Genomic DNA, 10,564 nt, shown 5'->3' with positions numbered 1-10,564 from the left:
TAAATTAGCATTAAATGTTTGAATAGTAATATGTATATAACAAAGCAAAATAAGATACTGTATACAGACAAATGAAATTAAATATTATTCAGAAACACCAAAAGAAATTAATGCTATTATCCAATCTTTTCGATCATAAAGAAATCCAATGCTAACCCAATCTTTTGCTATATCTGAATTTCACAGGATGGGTAATTTATAAAGAATACATACAACATTTTTTTTTTAATTCATTCATCCACTGATCTATACACAATAGCTAAATTATGATATCAATTAAGATTCCCTTCAGTGGATTTATGGATAAAGAAAACATGGTATGTTATGCAGCCATAAAAAATATTGATGTTTTTTAAAGGGAATTTTAAAAGTTTATCAAATATAATGTATAATGTATTATGCTTTCTCTATATAATTTTTGAGTGGATAGATATTTAGGTAAACATGACAATGATTGATACAATATAAACTAACAATCATTAAATCTGTGTTTTCAGTATCTTGACATAGAATTTAAAATATTTTGGCAAATTGTTATGAGCCAGGTTTTATGGGCAGTGACTAAACAGACTCCATTTTACACTGAGACTCCATATCATGTAAGAAATGCTTCTTCCATGGGAACATTCTGCCTCCGTACCCACCAAGAGTTAAGTAGCATAGCATGTTTGGCAACACAAAATGGCAATTCTTATACAATGAAAAATTGTTCTATTTTTTTTGTTCCCATTTTTCTTGAAAAGTATACCCTGTTAGAGATTAGCTATCTAGACATTAGTAACCATTCTTTAACTTGTACTCAGGTAGGGTTGTTTTGACCCACTTCCTCTTCTGTTTATGATTTTACATCTCATGACATTTGTTTATGGTTTTGAATGATAGCAACAGCAACTTATGATTAATATGGTTTTGGACTATAAAATCCAAATTAAATATAAATATTAACAAATCCCAGGAGGGGGTCAAAGGGTCTACACCTGCTCTTTGGCCCAGCAGTTGGTGGATCCAGACCACCAGCTGGTGAATAAAATTTCCGACTCCTGATCAACTCAGTAATATATTGCTATCTCACCATAACAAAATACTAAATCAATTTTTAGTTTTTGATAAAAAAAATTTTGTTAAATATATTTTATATTGTAGCCATGCTAAATATTTGAAGGTTGAATTTGGTATACTTTTGTATGTACAAATATTTTATGAAAAAATCATGTTTGAAATATTTAGTGAAAATAGCTTTTAAGTATATATCCTATACACTGACATCAAATTAAAATGAAATTCTATTTATAATAGTCTGTAAAGAAATTTTCCCCTGTGATGATACAGCAGACTGAATCAAAGAAAATATGGAAGCATAGGAAAAATATGTGGTAATTATGGACATCTTTGTTAGAGTAGAAAACAATAGTCAGAAAAGTTTTAAACTAAATTTCTTTCTGTGTTTTATGATCTATAGAAAGATCTGTAATGAAAATAATTGAAAACATTTAAGTCCATTTCATTGAATAATTAAAATTACTATTTGGTCATCAGTTGCTTCTCAACATACCTTAATAAAACAAAAATGAAAATTTTCTCAGATATCATGGTAGCCTGCATTTAATTTCCATAATAACAATGAAATAGAGGCTATTTTTGTTAAAATATCAGAGGGACATTATATCTGTATTTATGATGTATGGGGAAAGAGCCCAAGTAATGAAGTAAGAAGATCTGTGATTTTTTTAGTATAACCTAACTTAGCCTGTATTAATATTTTGTTGTGGCAGTCATTTTTGACATAAAGTTAAAAACAAAAATCTATTTTTACTATATATGCATTCTACAGTTATTATTTTTAAGATATTTTACTACCATAAAGTCATATACCTTGGTGAACATGCAAGAAAGTACATAATAATGATGAATTTTAAAATATTACATGTGAAAATGAAAAAAAAAACACAAAAAGTATTCTGTTGATTTGCTCTGCTGTGTCTTTATTATAATAAATAAATTACTTAAATTATTCCATCTGTTACATTCCAAAATAGCTATTTTTACATCTATACTAATGTGCATTTATTTTTACCTATGAAAAAATGATTAATAGTAGGTACTAAAATTGTACATAAAATATAATGTAGATTTTTTCTATATTTTCTCCACATAGAAAATAATGAAGGAACTTACTACTAGTTTTAAATATTAACCATTCTACCAACAAATTATTTGATTTTTCAAACTATACAATACGTATATATTTTAATTTTTTCTCTAAATTATAAATTTTTTACCCTTGAATCTTCTTAGCCACTTTTCACCCCTGGTCGATGTGATCCACATATATTATATAAATCTACACTATAGAAAACATGATATTACTTGAAAGTAGAAAAAGTAAATAATTGTTAATATACACATATCTATTCTTAATAGCTGTGTTTATTAATTAAATGTATAAAAACTACTTCAAAATTTATTGACTTTATGCAACCATGATTTATTTTTTCTTCAGTGTTGTGGGTTGTATGCAGCTTGTCCAACATGGCTGTAAGCACATGTCTTTGACTTTAGCTGGGGTGAATGGAGAGTGAGAAAACTAGGCTTCTCACTCCATGTAGTTATTCATGCTCTCTCTCCAAATTATCTCTTATCAGCATTTTAAATCATGTTCCAAGCATCTCGCTGAGCAAAGAATGTTTCACGACCAACTACAGGTTTGAGAATCAGAGACTTCCTCTTGATAGAATTAGTGGTGAAATCACATTTCAAACAAAAAAGATACACAAATATAGAAGAAATTTTTGACATGTTTTTTGTTTACCAAAGAATGTTCCCTGGCATTAAATTAGTCACATTTCTTATTCTAGTGGATGCTGTTGTCCGTTCTCTATATTCTCCTGTAAAAACAAAAATAATATTTCCCCTACCTGCAAGAGAATTTTCTTTAAAAAGCTCAAAGTTTGACCTAGTTTTAGGAAGTGTCCTTATATCTTGGGAATTACTTCCTCTAATATATCTGCTCTCTTCTGGTGAAGGCAACAATTATCTGGTGATACTGGGTATTAAGCCTTGGCCTCTTTGAAATATTCTGTCTCAACTTTGAAGCTCCATGTTTGTTCCAGTACTGTCTGTTAATATGAAGGATTTGTTGTGACTTCATTAGATTTTAGATTCTTCCTCTGTTGGAGGAGGCTTCCATCAATCCCTTGATGGTTAGTTTCTGAAAATGTTCTTCAATAAACAACATGCAAAAAATTTATTTTAATAATTTTTTTATTAGGATCACCAGGCTCAGTACTCAGAGGCTGAGTAAGGAGGATCCTGATTTCAAAGCCAGCCTCAGCATCTTAAGAAGACCCTAAGCAACTTGGCAAGACCCTATCTCAAAATAAAATATTTTTAAAAGGGCTGTAGATGTGAGTCATTGGTTAAATGCCCCTAGATTCAATCCCTGGTACCAAAAGAATTTATAATAATAATAATAATAATAATAATAATAATAATAATAATAATAATATCTTTTATAAAGGAATTATAAATAATGCAGAGGTTTATATAATAATATACTCATAGAGTATAAATTGATTCATTTCAATTTATATTCAATTCCAAATTTTTCCCTCCCTCTTGCTGTTCATTCCTACTACAGGTCTCCCCACTATTTATTCTTCTTTTTTTTTTTTTTTGCAATTGGTGTTTTAAAGATATACATAAAGCTGTAATTCACTATGGCATATTCATATCTGTACTTAGAATAATTTGGTCAACTTAATTTTACTGACTTTTCCTGTCCCTTCTTCTTCCCCTCAATCCCTTCCTCTACTCTACTGAAATCCCTTCTATTTTCTGGAGTTCCTCTTTTTTTTCCCCTTGCTTTGTTCTAGTTTCTTCATGAGGGAAATATTCAACTCTTGACCTCCTGAGTCTGACTATTTTACTTAGCATGAGTGTTCTGCAGTTCCGTCCACTCACCAGCAAACATGATAATTTCATTCTTCTTTATGGCTGAGTAAAACGCCATTGTGTATATATACCATGTTTTATGTACCCATTCATCCTTCCATAGGCACTTGCACTGGTTTCATGACTGGGATATTGTGAATCATGCTCCTATAATCATCGATGTGGCTGTATCACTCTAGTGTGCTGATTTTATTTAGTTTTTCTTTTTCTTTTTTTTTAATGTGGGGGTTGTATTTATTTGTTATAAAAGGAATGAAGATGAGAAAATTTAAAAAAATGTTTACTAATTCATTCATAACATCAACAGACACATTGTATCTTAACATGAAATCTTTTATGAAAAAACTGCATTTTCCAAAATAAAAAATATGAAGAAATAAAAAGTTTGGATTTACATTTTTAAAATCTTTCAATAACCAGCTTGATAAAACACTGAACTTTTATGTTTTCTTCTGCATTCTATCTGCTGCATTTATCTTGTTTTTGTAGAAGCATATGAAGAAATCACACCACAAAGAGAATTACAAGGAAAGGGATGTATATGTTAATGACCTTTCTAGAAAATTGACATTCTTCCTTCTGATTTGCTACCATACCAACATCCAACAAGTTGTAATTTCGTAAAGGTTAGTTGCAATGTAGAATATGAAATAATAGCAATGAACTTTTCAGATTCTATTACATTAAAATCCATTGATCCATTTTGTAATTTGGCTGGGTCATCTACCCCTGTGTGATTTTATAACATCAGGCTTTGGTCATTTGGAAAATACTGGTTCAATGAATTATTCAAAATTCTCAATAAAAAAAGTCAAACTTCTTCATGTCAATATTTCATTACTGAGTCATCAGAAAATGTCTTCAAATTTTGAAAAGCTGTTATGTTCACAGTGACAGAGAAATTTTGGGGGGTTTTAATTTTAATTTGGAAGTTTGAATTTTATCATTGGAAATAAGCACTATTATTGCCCTAGAAGTGTCAGGTTTATCTTGCTCATTTAGAAAAAAAGAAGAAGAAGAAGCTTTTCCAATACCCATCTAAATAACCATCATTCCATCTAAATAACATAACATGAAATTATGTTCCATGACAAAGGTGGCTAATTCAGCTTGCAATGGCAGCAGCCATTTAAATGATGTTCAACACTTCCAGAAATTAGAAAATGCAAATTATAACTACACTGAGATTCCATCTGACTCCAGTCAGAAAGGCAATTACCAGGAATACAAGTAACAATAAATATTATTGAGGATGAGGGGGAAAAGATTCACTCATACATTTCTGGTGAAACTGCAAATTGGTGCAACCACACTGGAAAGCAGTATGGAGATTCCTTAGAAAACTTGGAATGGCACCACCATTTGACCAAATTATCTCACTCCTCAGTTTATACCTGAAGGACAGCAGTAGTCCCACCAACAATATATGAGTGTACCCTTTTCTGCACATCCTTGTCAACATTTAATATTATTTGTATTCTTGATGATTGCCATTCTGACTGACATGTGATGAAATGTTAATGTAGTTTTGATTTTAATTTTCCTTATTAGTAGGGATGTTGAACAGGTTTTCATATATTTGTTAGCCACTTGAATTTATTCTTTGAGAAATTTCTGTTCATCTTGTTTGCCCATTTGTTGATTGAGTTTTTCTTATTGCTGTTAGTGGTGGTTTTGATGTTAAATTTTTTGAGTTATTTGTATATTAGTGGTATTAATCCCCTATTGGAGGAGCTACTGGCGAAGTTCTTTGCCCATTCTGTAGGCTCTGTCTTCATGCTCTTAATTGTTCCCTCTGCTGTGCAGAAGCTTTTTAATTTGATGCCATCCCACTTATTGATTCTTTGTTTTATTTTTGAGCTTTAGGAGTTTTGTTAAGTATATTTCCAGGAACCCAATGTAAGTTACTCCCTCATTAAAATGCATTCACCCTGTTCTCAATAACATCAAAATTATTTTTCATTTTGGGCACTGGGCTGATAATTAATAATCTCATGTACTTTATTAGGTCCAGGAACAGATAAAGCTCATTACATGTAAGTCCTTATGATCACTATCTCTTGATTCAAGGCAGTGAAAGAAAAGTCATATTTATCCAACTTGCATATTTTCAACGCGCAAAAGTAAGACAGAAAGTGAGATTGGAAGCAAATAATCATAATACACGTTTGTTTAAAACAATGGAGAAAAAAGAAGCAATTATGAAATCATTGGGATATGATCAGCTACCTTCTACATGATTCCTGGTTTATTGTCTTCTGACTTTTTACTTTAAATTCAAATAAAATCTTGAACTTGCCTACTGATTTGATGTTCCCTTTTTATAATAATGTCCCAAGATTATAGTTGGTAATATTCCATCCAAATTAGTTTCTGTAGAAATTTGGGGCTCAGATTCAATTTTGTAACTTAAACAAATTAGTATTTTGTAATACAATTTGTCATTACATCCATTCATAGTAATCTCTTAACAACTATGAAGTATGTTTGAGTATATTCCCTATATCAAAAGCCACATTCACATATTTTAATGAAACAGAGTTTTCTTTTTTTAATTTTTTACCTTGGATCACATGCCTAATTGCAATCAGATGATATTTTTTAGAGTCTTAAATCTTTTTTCCTCCAGCTAAATTTGTCAGCTTCACACCATGTTAAATCTTTTAAATGCCTCAAGCATGTTACAAGCTTATAATTCGTTGTATTATAAATTTGCTCTCCCTATTTGGAAATTGTGTTGAGTAGAAATAACAGAAGTGAAAAAGCCTTTATAAACTCCTTAAAACTAAACAATTCTTTCTTTTTGTTTAGTTCCCTCTTGCAGTAATGATCATATTTAGCTAGTAAAAGCCAAATAATTTTTTAATAAGCAAATGGTCTTTTAGTATCTGCGCTATTTTGAATGACACTGCAAGCAATATTTTGCCAGATATTTTACTACTACTTAACCTAGATGTTATTTTTTCAGACTTTTCTTTTCATTACCTCACTACCTTTTAGTTTTTGCTAACTTTTCCCTTGCCAGTATTCTAGACTTTTAAATATATTTGTCATCATTTGTCTAGTATGAGGCTGGTGCTTGGGACCCAATCAAGGACATACACTTGGGTTTTGTTAAGAGAGTATCTCACTTGTAGACCCCAATTTACATATTTGTTAGCAATTGCTGTGAAATAAGCAACCTCAACATACATTGTTTCAAAACAAAATCTTTTACTATCTCTTAGGATACTTATGGTTATCTGAGTAGTTCTGCTCCAGGGGAGAGCTTGTTACAAGCTGACAATTGAGCATGGCTTCAAATAGGATATATGATGGCTAGAAATAATCTCCTGGCTCATTCATACCATGTTTGAAGATTCCCAGCAGCCACAAATGACAAGTCATAGTGCAAAGCGTGAGTCCAGCCTACAGTTCTGTCATATATACAATGGTGCACTGATCTGCACAAGCAAAATGGCAAGTTGCACTCTACCTATTCACGAAACAAGAAGAAAATCTGCATAGTAAAATTACATGTGTAAAAGAATGAGGGGAACTTTCACAAGGTTTTTTACATCTGACAGTTTATCAAAAAAGGATTCCCCTATCTTAAGACTAATTTTTATGTTGCTAATAATAATAAACCCATTCATCAATCAGCAGCTTGTGGTATGAGAGAATGTTGCGCTTTCCATGAATTGTGCATTTTAAGAAGTCACATTCTGCATGAGCAGTATGAAATTAATATTTTCAATATCTTATTCTTGAAACTATTATTCATTTTAATATTTTTATAATATCTCTAGATCATAGTCTTGAAACCTTCATGTTTTCATTGCATACCTAATTTTAATAAAATTATTTAACTCCTACATAGTGTTGATCCTAGCATTATAATATACCTTTTATTATCTTTTACTTTCTATCACCAACACAAATGCTATTTCTCTGGGCCTTATTATCTCAATACTAAAACTAAAAGCAGTTTAGATATTCTTTCTTATATTTATCCCTGAGAAAGTGGTGTTAAGTTTTTCAAGATAAAAATTCTTCCTATTATTATCATTAAAATGTGGAATGGAGGATATGAATTGTTGGACATATTAAAGACACAGTTAAAAACTAAGCAAATTTTTCATAAATCAATCCTGACATTCAAGGTCACTAATTACCTGCACAGTTTTTCCATTATTCCCCTCTTATTTTTCTTTTACATATTTTTTTTGCCTTGGTCCATATAAAATTTATTTATATGCATCTAATTGCAATTTCCTGCTGCACTTCTCATTTGCTTCCAACATATTCTCTTCTCATTTCTTCCAGTCCACAGTACTCTGTATTGCAATTTGTTTTTAAAAAATGAATATCCATTCCAATCACTAACAAATAAATCATAATTTCTGTAAGTTGACCTTTTTTCAGATCTAATACATGTTATTATAAATCCTCTCACTATTAAAACCACTCTTGGCAATAGATACAAATTATTTCTCACTGTGATCTTAAAGATCCATTTAGAACTTTCCATGCACTTTCAAAACATTAATATTGAATTTTATCCACATTTCAGTCTTTTAGAATTTATATTCTCAACTCCATTAATATATTTGTAAGTGACAATGACCTCTAAAATATTTATCCCATATTCTTCCACATAATGACTTATATGATAACTTTTCTAATTATGCAAATTTCTATTCAAAAACCTTTAAAACATTATCAACCTCTAGCCAACTCAGTGGTGTACACCTGTGATCTCTATGTCTCAGGAGACTAAGGCAGGAGGAGGTCAAAGATAGTCTCAGCATTGGTAATGTGCTGAGCAACTGAGACCCTGTGTTTATATCAATTATAAAAAATAGGGCTGGGGATGTGACTCAGGGATTGAGTGCCCCTGAGTTCAATCTGTGGTACCAACCCTCCCCCCAAAAAACAACAACAACAACAACAACAACAACTTTATCTCTCTCCAAGTAAGGCAAAATTTCTAAACATGGCATTAAACACAGGATTTAATCAATGCAACACTATTTTTTATTATGAAATAATCTGTTTTACATTCTTGATATACCCACCTAGGAAGCATAACATTTTTTTTACTTATTTCTTGCATAATATATTTCACAGAAGAGTACTGCTAAAGAGCTATATATAGTTCATAATATCATTTTCAATCATGAATTTAGGAGGATGATTGCTGTTTCATTACTGATTATGATGTTGTTATAACTTATGCACATGGTATCTGTGTCAGCAGCATTATGATATTATTGGCTCAGACTGTGTTCAGGTTCTCATAGATAACCAAATATTTCCTTGGATAATTTTGCAAATCCAAAGATTGTGATTTCTCCTACTAAAACTGAGTTTTCCTATCTTAACTAAGAAACTTACATTTATATTTAATTCTCACTTTATTGATTCTAGACAATTATTGTTGTGCTTAAAATCCTTTTGAAAACTGTGTTATCTGCTACTTTCATTTTGTACTATCATTGAATTTGGGCAATGTAACTTTAATAAATTTTCATAGGATTCTTTGACTAAAATGTGTATGGCAAAAGTTAAAGAGGGCTCTTTGTCAGAGTTAAGAAATAAAAAATGTATTCTAAATCATTAAATCAGTTGCATTCTTTGCCCAACATTCTTATAAACTTTTGGGTAACCTACCCCATCAAAGTCTTCAGACATTGTCAGTATATCTCTATTGAATTATTATTTCTGTTTCTATGTTGCATTGTTGTTTTTCTTTGACTCTAAATATATACATATATAATCTGATGATTATATGTCACATGTAATTTATGCTATTTTCCTCTTCTGTATTATTCATACTTTTTTAAATTTCAATTTTAGCCTGAATGTTTTTGCTTATCTGGCATCTGGCTCCTGCTGTGGCCAGTATTATGCCCAAATAATCTATTATTTTTAATCACTATTACTCAGTTTTAATTCAAAAAATATATACATTTGATTCTTTGTTGGTTAGGAGTTAAATTTTCCATTCATCATTTACTTTTGGGACACAGAACTCCTAATAACTTTCATATCTACATTTGTTAATTGTGGTAGGTTGTTTATCTTGGATTATGGTTCCAGCATCTACTTATATTATTTTTTCCATTCTGTCTTATTTTTTGTATGCCTAATCACTTTTGTTTTAATTGAGGGTATATTATATGAGTTAGTTGGGGCAGAAGGTGAATATTAAGAAACTGGTTCCTGCACCTGCTGATGCTCACAAACCTGAGTTCTTTAGAGTAGGTGTGCAAGCTGGAAAATCAGGCAAAAGCTGTTTTTCTAGTCTCGTAATAATATTTCCTTTTTCTCCCGGAAAAATTTGCTTTTCCTCTGAAGGTCTCAAAAGATTAGATAAGTGATATGAAGTCCACTCACATCATTACAGATAATCTGCTCAATGTAAAGTTAACTGATTATCAATATTAATTACATATAAAAATAACTTCACAGCACCACATGGATTAGTGTTTGACCAAACAATCTGGTACCATAGTATATTCAGTTTTTACATAAAAATAACCATTAAAATTACATATGAAAACTTATAAAGACTTTCAGTTTTGTTTTTATCCTACATAGAAGGATAGTGCTATTCTCTTGAAGGAACCAA

Source organism: Callospermophilus lateralis, unplaced genomic scaffold (assembly GCF_048772815.1).
Source record: "Callospermophilus lateralis isolate mCalLat2 unplaced genomic scaffold, mCalLat2.hap1 Scaffold_124, whole genome shotgun sequence".
Lineage (NCBI taxonomy): Eukaryota > Metazoa > Chordata > Mammalia > Rodentia > Sciuridae > Callospermophilus > Callospermophilus lateralis.
Note: the sequence above shows the minus strand (reverse complement) of the source record.